This window comes from Grampus griseus (assembly GCF_964374135.1).
Source record: "Grampus griseus genome assembly, chromosome: Y".
Classification (NCBI taxonomy): domain Eukaryota; kingdom Metazoa; phylum Chordata; class Mammalia; order Artiodactyla; family Delphinidae; genus Grampus; species Grampus griseus.
Window position 1 is genome coordinate 1,198,201 of NC_139016.1, and position 12,407 is coordinate 1,210,607.

The 12,407-nt window shown below is 46.0% G+C and overlaps 2 long non-coding RNA genes across 2 annotated transcripts; both read right to left on the reverse strand.

Annotated features, from left to right (window-relative positions):
* Nucleotides 1–629: 629 nt before the first annotated feature.
* LOC309817749 lies at nt 630–2,191 on the reverse strand. The gene is made up of 3 exons (XR_014296245.1): nt 2,113–2,191; nt 1,734–1,906; nt 630–1,095 (listed from the first exon to the last, which is right to left on the reverse strand). It is a non-coding gene; the product is annotated as an uncharacterized lncRNA (long non-coding RNA).
* Nucleotides 2,192–3,645: 1,454 nt separating this feature from the next.
* On the reverse strand, nt 3,646–7,575 carry LOC309817748. The gene is made up of 3 exons (XR_014296244.1): nt 7,294–7,575; nt 6,467–6,614; nt 3,646–4,182 (listed from the first exon to the last, which is right to left on the reverse strand). It is a non-coding gene; the product is annotated as an uncharacterized lncRNA (long non-coding RNA).
* Between the last annotated feature and the right edge of the window lie 4,832 nt (nt 7,576–12,407).

A 12,407-nucleotide genomic window follows, 5' to 3' on the forward strand; every position in this document is an offset into this window, starting at 1 on the left:
AACGGCAGAGCCTTGATCCCATAGAACTCCTGTCCTTACAAGAGGAGGGGGGCACACCAGAGTGCTGTCTCTGTCTCTCCCTCCCCCCTCTCTCCCTCCCTCCCTCCCTCTCTCTCCCTCCCTCCCTCCCTCCCTCTCCCTCTCCCTCTCTCTCTTTCCTCCACGGGAGGACACAGCGAGAAGATAGCCGTCCATAAGCCAGGTAGAGAAATCTCACCAGCAGCCAACCCTGCTGGCTCCTGAATCCTAGGCTTCCAGCTCCAGGACCGTGAGAAAATACATTTCCGTGTTGCAGCCGCCCATCTGTGGTCCTCTATGACGACAGTCCTAGCAGATAACACAGTGTCTCTCTTTGTCCACTGCTCTCATAAAAGCCAGAGTATCTTATAAAAATATAAATGAAAATAGGTCGGGCTTCCCTGGTGGCGCAGTGGTTGAGAGTCCGCCTGCTGATGCAGGGGACGTGGGTTCGTGCCCCGTTCCGGGAAGATCCCACGTGCTGCGGAGTAGCTGGGCCCGTGAGCCGTGGCCGCTGAGCCTGCGCGTCCGGAGGCTGTGCTCCGCAACGGGAGAGGCCACAACACTGAGAGGCCTGCGTACTGCAAAAAAAAAAAAAAAAAAAGGTCATTTGTGTATGTTCTGTTATATAGGTAGAATATCCCAGGATAAATATTGCAGGTCGAATATAATCTAAGTCTTCAGCACAGCCTCCAAGGTTTTATATGACCCGCTTCCCAATCTTCTCTCCAACTTTACCTTCTACGCGTCTTCTGTGTTCACACAAGCATCCTCCTGTCACCGGAGTTCTTCCACATGTGTCCCAGAGTCCCACGGCACGTTCAGTCGCTTGATCACAGACACAGTGGTGCTAGAACAGGTCTAATGGACTTTCCTGAGCCCATCAGCGGAACCCTTACCTGTATTTTTCTGTCTTTATCACTCAGCTGTTTGCAGCACGGACGTGCGTACTGGGTGTTTCGTCAATCCTTACTTTAGTTCAAGATTTCAAGCAAGAAGAGACCATCACACTGGCAGGCTTCTAGGTGCTGGGACACAGCAGTGATCAAGACAGACAAAAGCATCAACTCAAAGAGCCTATAAGGTAAAAGTAACCCTTTATGCATCAGAAAGGTAACAGGCAGAATGGAGAAGAATCAGATCTGCAACGAGGATGGGAGGGAGACTACAGATGGCCGTGAACGTGGTCAGAATCAGTCTGCCTGTGAAGGTGACTTTTGGCAAATTTGAAGGAGGTAAGAGGGGAAGCCATGGGGATGTCTAGGGGGAAAATTCCAGGAGGAGGGGACCACAAGGGTGTAGACCCTGAGGATGAACATACAAGGTTAACTGGAAGAGCAGGAAGGACACTGGAATGGAGTGAGCCAGGGAGAGAGGGTGGGGCGGGGGGAGGAAGAGACCAGCCAGTGCACTGTCTATAGGTCAGGGAAGAATGGTGGGGTTTTTTGTTTCTTTTCCGGTATAGTTTATTACAGTATATCGAGTAGTTTTCTGTGCTGTACAGTAGGACCTCGTCGTGTGTGCATCCTATATAAACTAGTTTGCATCTGCTAATCCCACACTCCCAATTCTTGCCTCCCTCACCCCGCTCCCTCTAGGCTGAATTCTATGTCTGTGAGTCTGTTTCTGTTTTGTACATAAGTTCATTTGTATCTTTTTATTTTTGATTCCACATATAAGCGATATCTTATGGTATTTGTCTTTCTCTGACTTACTTCACTCAGTATGATCATCTCTGGGTCCACCCATGTTGCTGCCAATGGCATGGTTTCATTCTTTTTCATGGCTGAGTAATATTCCACTGTGTGTATAGGTAGATGGGCACTTAGGTTGCTTCCACGTCTCAGCTGTTGTAAACAGTCTGTAACGGGGTCTCCAGAAGGACTCCCTGGGAACGTGGCATGGGGTAAAAGTCAAGTCAGCTCTCAGCCAGGCACAGCCACACAGCTGGGGGCACTCGGGTGAGTCCACGATTTAAAACTAAAGCTGTGGAAGGTCGTTTTCAGGGCAGTGGGAGGGTCCTCTGTGGGTCCGGCTGTGCTACCCTCTCTACTTGGGACTCACAGGGGATTCCGTTTGGATGTCTGTCCTCACCTGTGGTTCAGTTGTACAGGTTTTCCTTTAGAAACTGTGCCTGCACATTCCAGATGTGACGGGCATGCTGCTTCTCAGGCACCTGTGGAATGCGGACACTGCTGGCATCCCCCTTGGTCTGCCCCCCTGCCCTTCCCACAGGGCTGCCCCACTTGTCACGACCATCAGCTGTACCCCAGTGGCTGTGCTGAGCGTGGGGAGAGTGCTTACGGCTGGTGGGCAGCACTCTGGTTTACATCACCCACCACCTACCTCTGCTGGATGCCTGCCCGGATGGTGGGAACACATTGCTAGTGGTGCAATTCCATACTTTAATGCTTTCTTTTTTTCATTTTATCTAAGGGTCTTTTTAATAGGCAATGAGGCCAAAACAGATGATGAAAGATAAGGGGTGTGTTTTTACCCATTTTTCGTGTACAGCAGTATCACCAGGAGCAGGGCCACAGGTAGGATGACAAAGGATCCCACCCCCAGATACCATCTCAAAAGAAAGCGCAAATGCAAACAAAATCCTCAAGGAAAGTTGTTCATTTGGACAGTGCCTTAAACGCACACTTTTTTTTTTACATGAAAATTACAATTAAAAAAATATATATTTTAGGGGCTTCCCTGGTGGCGCAGCAGTTGAGAGTCCGCCTGCTGATGCAGGGGACACGGGTTCGTGCCCCGGTCCGGGAAGATCCCACATGCTGCGGAGCGGCTGGGCCCGTGAGCCATGGCCGCTGAGCCTGCACGTCCAGAGCCTGTGCTCCGCAACGGGAGAGGCCGCAACAGTGAGAGGCCTGCGTACTGTGAAAATATATATATATGTGTGTGTGTATATATATATATATTTTTTATACTGTAGTATAGTTGATTTACAGTGGTGTTATTTTCAGGTGTACAGCAAAGTGATTCAGTTATTCATGTATCGCTTTTTTTTTTTAAGATTTAATTTTATTTATTTTTGGCTGTGTTGGGTCCTTGTTGCTACACACGGGCTTTCTCTAGTTGCCACGAGCGGGACTACTCTTCATTGCAGTGCACGGGCTTCAGTAGTTGCAGCACGTGGGCTCAGTAGTTGTGGCTCGCAGGCTCTAGAGCGCAGGCTCAGTAGTTGTGGCGCACGGGCTTAGTTGCTCTGCGTCATGTGGGATCTTCCCGGACCAGGGCTCGAACTCGTGTCCCCTGCATTGGCAGGCAGATTCTTATCCACTGCGCCACCAGGGAAGTAAGTCCCTCATGTATCTATCCTTTTTCAAATTCTTTTCCCATATAGGTTGTTACAGAGTGCTGAGTAGAGTTCCCTGTGCTATATATACAGTAAGATCTTGTTGTTTATCTATTTTATGTGTAGTACTGTGTATATGTCAATCCAAACTCCTAATTTATCCCTCCCCCCTTTCCCCTTTGGTAACCATAAATTTATCCCTCCCCCCTTTCCCCTTTGGTAACCATAAGTGTGTTTTCTATGTCTGTGAGTCTCTTTCTGTTTTGTACATAGATTCACTTGTATTATTTTTTAGATTCCACATATAAGTGACATCACATGGTATTTGTCTTTCTCTGTCTGACTTACTTCACTTAGTAAGATCATCTCTGGGTCCATCCATGTTGCTGCCAATGGCACTATTTCATTCTTTTTCATGGCTGAGTAATACTCCGTTGTACACATGAACCACATCTTCTTTATCCGTTCCCCTCTCGGTGGTGGTTTAGTTTGCTTCCACGTCTTGGCTGTTGTAAACAGCAGCAGCACAGATTTTTTACGTAAAAGTGAAAGAATTGCTTGTGCGTGTCTTCACCCATCTGACTCGCTGGACTTAGTGCTGCTCATGCAGGAAAGGAATGAAAACGATGAGGCTCCTTTGGTTTTCTGTTCACGTTTACTGAGACGTAGTTTTCAGTAAAAGCAGCCCTTTCAGGTGGACAGGTGGGTGAGTGCTGAGCTCTGTGCGCGGTTGTGGAATCGGCGCCACCGCTGAGTTGTGTACATTTCCACGCTCTCTTGTCAGTTTGTTGCCGACATGCTTCCTCCACGGCCAGCCCCTGGCAACCATTGTTCTGCTTCCTGCTTTAATAGCCCCCTTTCTGAAAAACAAATTTTCCTTTTTCATTAGATGTTCCTATTTGTCTTAACACGTCGCTAGCTTTCTAGTATTTATGTGAATTATTATTTATTGTCCTTTTCCTAAGTAGCACACTGGGGAAAAGGAGAACAATTTATGCAGGAAATTGGAGTTCCCTGAAGATCCGGGTAACCCCATGGAAGTGTACCCCATTTGTGCTGGGGTGAGACAAAGGTGAGACCCACTTCCTCACCCACAGAAATCAATTCCCAATGTCTAGATTTCAGGTAGCTTAGCAGCTGTGGTGTTTGATGGGGGAGGGAACGTCGTTAGTGACAGGCCAAGTTCAGGAAGGAAGAGGTTTATAGTTATTACGAAATAGTGGCTCTGTTCGCTGTGCTGTACAGTATATCCATGTAGCTTATTTTTTACCTAGTACTTTGTACCTCTTACTCTGCTTCCCCTATAATGCCCCCCTCCCCCTCCCCTCTCCCCACTAGGAACCACTCGTTTCTTCTCTAGATCTGGGAGTCTGTTTCTTTTTTGTTATATTCACTACTTGGTTGTATTTTTTAGATTCCACATATAAGTGAGACCCTACGGTGTTTGTCTTTCTCCACCTGACATTTCACTTTGGAGGGAGGTATTGGAGCTTCCATAACGGTGAGAGATTGCAGAATCCATTGGCCCCATCACGCTGCTCAGGGAGAGAACGCCAGGGTCAGACGTCAGGGACCATCTTCATGCAGGGTCAGGGGGGACGGGGGTCCAGAGGCAGGAGAAAGGAAGGAGCAGCTGATAGTTTCTTTTTTTGTTGTTTTTGGCAGTATGTGGGCCTCACTGCTGCAGCCTGACCTGTTGTGGAGCACAGGCTCTGGACGTGCAGGCTTAGCGGCCATGGCTCACGGGCCCAGCTGCTCCACGGCATGTGGGATCTTCCCGGACCGGGGCACGGACCCACGTCTCCTGCATCGGCAGGCGGACTCTCGGAAGCCCGGCTGATAGGCGAGTGAAGAGGTTACTGTGGATGTGGAAATCCAGGGTGAGGCTGGTGGTTGAAGGAGCAAGGAGCTCCGCTGCTGCAGAGGCTGGCATGGAGCAGCACAGGTGGGACTTGGGTGCTGTCCTGCCTGGTGAGGTGACAGGCAAGGAGGTGACGAGGGCAGAGGTGACGGAGGGGAACCGGGTGGCACCCGGGGGGGTGGTTCTGTGCCCAAAGCGGGGGCCACAGCAGGCAGCCTCGGGGACATGGAGGAGGTGGGGATGCACTTCCCCAGGGAAGGGAGTCAGTGTGTGCATCCAGGCGCAACGGAAAGTTCAAAGACAATGGAGACAAGCTAGGTAGCCAACAGGACGTCCATTAAATTGTGTATAATATATATTATACAGTTATTATACTGCTCTATTATGTATAACATACACATCATTATAGATTATGTACAATGAACACATAATACACAATATAGATTATAAGGTATATTGTACTATAGTAATATATACTAGTATATACTGTATACTAGTATTAATAGTACATGGTAATATATATACTATATAACAGTATATATTATATACTAATTTTTGTATATAATATACATGTATCATATCTAGTATTTAAGGTTATACCATCGAAGTTCTGGTACATTAAATTGTATATTATATATATATTATATATTATATATAGTATATTTCATATACATGTCAGATTTTACATTATATTATGATTTTACATTATTATATACTGTTACATATTGTATACAATTACGTCAGTCATTTGTTAGAATGTATATTATATATTCTGTTATATATGTCTATACATTATATTCATATATACACATATTAATATATAATACATGTTTATACATTACTATTATGTATTAAGATATACTCATATAATGTATAATATATGCAATTACACCGATTATATTTTATACTATGTATTACAACTTAAAAATTATACCTTGGGCTTCCCTGGTGGCGCAGTGGTTGAGAGTCCGCCTGCCGATGCAGGGGACACGGGTTCGTGCCCCGGTCCAGGAAGATCCCACATGCTGCGGAGCAGCTGGGCCCGTGAGCCATGGCTGCTGAGCCTGTGCTCTGCAACAGGAGAGGCCACAAGGTACTCGTGTGCCTCAAAAACCAAAAAGATACCTTAACTGTCATGCTGTCAAATGTTACACGTTTTATGTTCTATATGCGTGTTGTATAAATCATATTGTATGTGTATCATATATTAATAATACTTACAATGTTTATATTTGTTACATCCACACACACATAATACGGGGTAGTGCAGACGTGAATATTACCTTCTTCGATGCTGCTTCCCTTCAGACTCAAGACGCTGAAGGCCACGTATCACTTTCCTTAAGACTCCTCCTCGGGACCTGTCCCTGGAGACCGTCCTGATGGACCGGCTGGACGCTCTTGTGTCACAGTGAGTTAGATCACACCCACCTTCAAGGGGAGGGGGCACAAGAATCAGACAACATCACAGCCTAATTTCAGATGTTCATCCACCCTAAGGATAGGAGGAAATGAGAAACTGGAGATGCTCAGCGGACAGTCTATCACCTTCATCATCATGTCCATTCCCGGGGATCCGTCCACGCAGCTTTTCATGCTTCTTGAAGCCCTTCACTGATAACCCTCTGCCTCCCTACAGTGCTTGGTGAGGTGGACATCCATCCTCGTGGACCCTGAGCCAGCCTGCAGGCCTGAACTCTCCACACCCGTGGATGAGCTGAGCCTCCTCGTGAAAAGGAAGGGACAATTCTGGACACCACCTTCCCCCAAATCCTGGAGCTCCAGGTCTGCAACCTCAGCAAGTACCCTCTGAACTACCCTGACCCCCATGGGCTGAATAGTGACACATGGCCCCAGGGAGGGAGGAGCCAGTTGCTAAGTAGACCATCCTGTGGGGACAGTGTCTGTGCTTCTGTCCTCCCTTGTTTGGTTGGACCGGTAGAGCCATCATAACCCCACTTAACTGTTTTCCCCTCGGGTCCATTTTTAGGTCATCTGCATCCTGTGCTCTGGATCAGTATTTTCTACAATCTCAGGGTCTCCAAGGAATGACTTGTAAGCAGCACCGTGGGAAACCCACCCCCAATAATGCCCTCCCAGGAACCATTACCGTGGGTCCAAAGAGCTGGTTTCTCCTGGGGTCCATATTTACGTCGGGATAACACAGGCCTCTGTTCTGCAGTTATGAGATGTTGTCAGGAAGGGTCGACCACGTACGCTGAGCTGTGACACGCTGTTTCATTGGTGGTGATGTTTCTTCTAGTTATGATTTCACGTCCCTAGTGACTCATCAGGATCCCATAAATCTCAGGCAATCAGAGAGCAGGAAAGGTTTGTGATGGACACTGCATCCTTGACTTATTAAGGGTGTCAGCACTGCCCTGACGTCCTCGAGTGGCACTGCCTTCCTGCGTTCAAGTCCCTTGGTTCTTTCAAGAAAATATCAGAGAATCCGTATCAGACAGTGTCATTGCTGGATTTTTCTACCCCCAAACAGCTGAGACTGTGATTATAAGCATTAGAATATAAGATGGGCACTTACCAGGTAGGTCATGACACGAATCCCCTAATTATTTTGCCTTATTAACTCATGTCCTTGATTAGCACCTGACCAGGCTGGGCTGAGTTGCCTTTTAAGTGATGGCTGTTTTCAATGATACCGGGAGACAGATGGTCTGTTCTAAGAAGGTAATGGCTTTACAGTATTTTTCAGAGATTCCCCAGTAGAAATCACTTGGTGTTTCCATCAAACGGTCGCAGCATTTACTTAGCTGACTCAGATTCCCCTGGGAAGTGGTCTGCTCCTCCTCTCCTGGAGAGAGACAGGAGAGAGACAGGAACTGGCAGGTCCTCACCTTGTCGGTGACAGTGACGCAAATATGGAGGTCCCATCTCCACCACTAACCACCTTGCAGGCAAGCTTCCCATCGTGCAGAGAAAGTAAAGAGGCGAGTGACTTGCAGAAGGGTGCACAGAGGCAGGAGGGGGGTGGAGCCTGGCGCTCACAGGCACAAAGTGGAAAGCATCTTTCTCTTGGGCTGGAAAGGCTTGAGGGTGGGCTGCCTCTTCTGCCACCCGAGATCTGAAGGTGGCGATTGCATTCCTGTTGCAGTGCAGAACCCCTGCCCGGACAAAGCAGCAATTCAGCCGCCTTGACCTCGGGGCAAGGCTCCTGGCCATGCATTCTTTTTCAGGCGTTATTCGTGGAGAGCCTGGCTGGGTGGCTGAAGAAGACCCAGAAGTGATGAGAAGAGGCCGTTCAGGAGCCCACGCTGTCTCTACTGAGATGAAGTAAAACCACGTTGTCTACGCAGGTGCACAAACCATTTCAGCTCGAGCATCTGCTTCAGAGGGAAGGGGTGCAGCGCTGGAGCCATCAGAATTAGACGGTAATGATTAACTATCTCCTTACTGCGTCCCCGGAACGTAAGCCATGGTGCATCTGAATCCCTGCACCGTGTTCCACATGCCAGGATCTTGGCAACGAGAGGGGAACCCTGCAGAGGCGTGGGGTCGCACCTGACACGGCAACCCTCCTCCCTCTGCTTCTTGCGGATCGAGCCGGATGGGGCAGCAGGTGGAGATACTGCTCCCCTTTGGAAGGTGAGCTGGAGACACTTGAGCCCTTCTTTCCCGGAGTTTGCAGTCTCTTAGGGAGATGAAAATCAATAGGTTGAAAAACAGATCTTTCTCTCTACGTTACTTCTCATCTGTCCTAGTCATCTAATCTTCATAAGTCCTTGTTTCCCTGCAAGTGTCAGCTATCCCCCTGCTTAACATCCTTGGATTCTGGCTGAGTTTCTTGTGGCTACTCTAAGAACCGAGGACTTGGTAGCTTAAAAGAACAAAATGTGCTGTCTTACCGTTTTAAAGCCCAAAGCTCTAAACTCAAGGGATCCCGCAGGCTGCTTTCTTCTGGAGGCTCCAGGGGAGAATCTATTTCCTTCCTTTTCCACCTTCTGGAGGCGTCTGCCATCCTGAGCTTGTGGCCCCTTCCTTGATCATCAAAACGAGCAGCTCAGCATCTTGTAATCAAATACTCCTCTGACGTCCTCTTTACAGGGACCCAGGTGATGACACTGGACCACCTGTAAGACCCAGGTCACCTGTGCATCTTAAGGTGCTTAGCAGGACCACATCTGCCCACTCCCTTTTGCCACTAAGTTCACATATTCACAACGTTCGGGTATTAGAACATGGAGTATTAGAACATGGACATCTTTGGGGACATTACTCAGCTGACCACAGCAGGCGTCTCAACACTGATGCCTTATGCTCTTCTGTGCTCTCAGCTCTGGACTTGTTGGTGGATTCCCCCAATCTTCCTCAGTTCTTATACTGTTTTAATGTATCTTTAAATAACAGAGGCCAGAAATAAACCCACACACCTATGGTCAATTAATATTTGACAAAGGACACAAGAATACACAATGGGAAAAAGTCTCTTCAGCAAGTGGTGCTGGGAAAGTTGGAGACATGCATGTAAATCAATGAACACACGCTCACACCAAACACAAAAATAAACTCAAAATGGATTAAAGACTTAAAACTCCCAGAAGAGAACACAGGCAAAACATTCTCTCACGAATCAGGTCAGTCTCCCAAGGCAATAGAAACATAAACAAATGGGACCTAATCAGCTTTTGCACAGCAGAGGAAACCATGAACAGACTATAGAATGGGAGAAAATATTTGCAAGCAATGCAACTGATGAAGGCTTAATTTCCAAAATCTACAAACAACTGAACAACAACAACAAATACCCCAGTCGAAAAATGGGCAGAGACCTAAATAGACATTTCTTCAAAGACATACAGATGGCAAACAGACACATGAAAGGGTGCTCAGCATCTCTACATTATTAGAGAAATGCACATCAAAAGTACAGTGAGGTATCACCTCACACAGGGCAGAATGCCCATCATCAAAAAGTCTACAAATAATATATGCTGGGGAGGGGGTGAAGGTAAGGGAACCCTCCTGCACTGTGGGTGGGAATGTAAGAACAGGATGGAGGTTCCTGAAAAAACTACAAATAGAACTACCATACGACCCAGCAGTCCCATTACTGGGCATATACCCTGAGAAAACCATAATTCAAAAAGACACATGCACCCCAATGTTCACTGCAGCACTATTTACAGTAGCCAGGTCATGGAAGAAACCTAAATGTCCATCAGCAGATGAATGGATAAGAAGATGTGGTACATACATTACTAATGCCATTGGCAGCAACGTGGATGGACCTAGAGATTATCATACTAAACGAAGGAAGTCAGACAAAGACAAATACCACCTGATATCAGAAGCAGAAACAGACTCACAGACATAGAAAACAAATGCATGGTTACCAAAGGGGAAGGGTGGGGGAAGGATAAATTAGGAGTTTGGGATTAACATACACACTCTACTATACATAAAACAGAGGAACACACTACTATATATGAAATAGAGGAAAACGAGGACCTACTGTGTAACACGGAGAACCCTACTCAGTATTTTGTAATAACCTAAATGGGAAAAGAATATGTACATGGATAACTGAATCGGGAAGCAACAGATGATCCATTAAATGGGTGAGGAGAGGGGGAGAGTATGGTGGGTGTTCTGATTGCATGCACTCCATCCCTGTCCACCCCTGCTCCTTGCCCCACAGAGCTCACCATGGGTCTGCCTGTTGGATGGGGGCAGAAGAGAAGTGAGGGGCACAGAGGTGAGAGGGCTGTCCACCCTTGGCCCCATCACTTCACCTTTCAGCGCAGGGGTGTGTGGGTTCAACACCTGGTCAGGGAGCTGAGATGCCACATGCCTCACAGCCAAAAAACCGAAACATAAATAGTTAATCAAATCCAGGAAGCACAGAGGTTCCCATTCAGGATAGCTCCAAGGAGAAACACACCAAGACACACATTAATCAAACTATCAAAAATTAAATACAAAGAAAAAGGGAATCCCTATAAGGTTAACAGCTGGTTTCTCAGCAGAAACTCTACAAGTCAGAAGGGAGTGGCATGATATATTTAAAATGATGAAAGGGAAATTACCCAGCAAGGATCTCATTCAGATTGAATGGAGAAATCAAAAGCTTTACAGACAAGCAAAAGCTAAGAGAAATTAGCACCACCTAACCAGCTCTACAATAAATACTAAAGGAACTTCTCTAAGTGGGAAACACAAGAGAAGAAAAGGACCTACACAAACATAACAATTAACATAACAATTAAGAAAATGGTAATAGGAACATACATATATGGATTAAATGCTCCAACCAAAAGACACAGGCTCACTGAATGGACACAACCCATATATATGCTGTCTACAAGAGACCCACTTCAGACCTAGGGACACATACAGACTGAAAGTGAGGGGATGGAAAAAGATATTCCATGCAAATGGAAATCAAAAGAAAGCTGGACTAGCAATTCTCATATCAGACAAAATAGACTTTAAAATAAAGAATATTACAAGAGTTAAGGAAGGACACTACATAATGATCAAGGGATCAATCCAAGAAGAAGATACAACAATTATATATGCACCCAACACAGGAGCACCTCAATACATAAAGCAACTGCTAACAGCTATAAAACAGGAGAAATCAACAGTAACACAATAATAGTGGGGGACTTAACACCTCACTTACACCAATGGACAGATCATCCAAACAGAAAATTAATAAGGAAACAAAAGCTTTAAATGACACAATAGAGCAGATAGATGTAACTGGTATTTATAGGACATTCCATCCAAAGACAGCAGATTACACTTTCTTCTCAAGTGCACATGGAACATTCTCCAGGACAGATCAAATCTTGGGTCACAAATCAAGCCTCAGAAAATTTAAGCAAATTGAAATCATATCAAACATCTTTTCTGACCACAACACTCTTAAAAATACATAGAAACAAATGACAATGAAAACACGATCCAGAACCTATGGGATGCAGAAAAAGCAGTTCTAAGAGGGAAATTTATACCTATACAAGCCTACCTCAAGAAACAAGAAACATCTCAAACAATCTAACCTTACACCTAAAGGAACTAGAGAAAGAACAAACAAAACCCAAAGTTAGTAGAAGGAAAGAAATCATAAAGATCAGAGCAGAAATAAATGAAATAGAAACAAAGAAAACAATAGCAAAGATCAATAAAACTAAAAGCTGGTTCTTTGAGGAGATAAACAAAATTGATAAACCATTAGCCAGACTCATCAAGAAAAAGAGG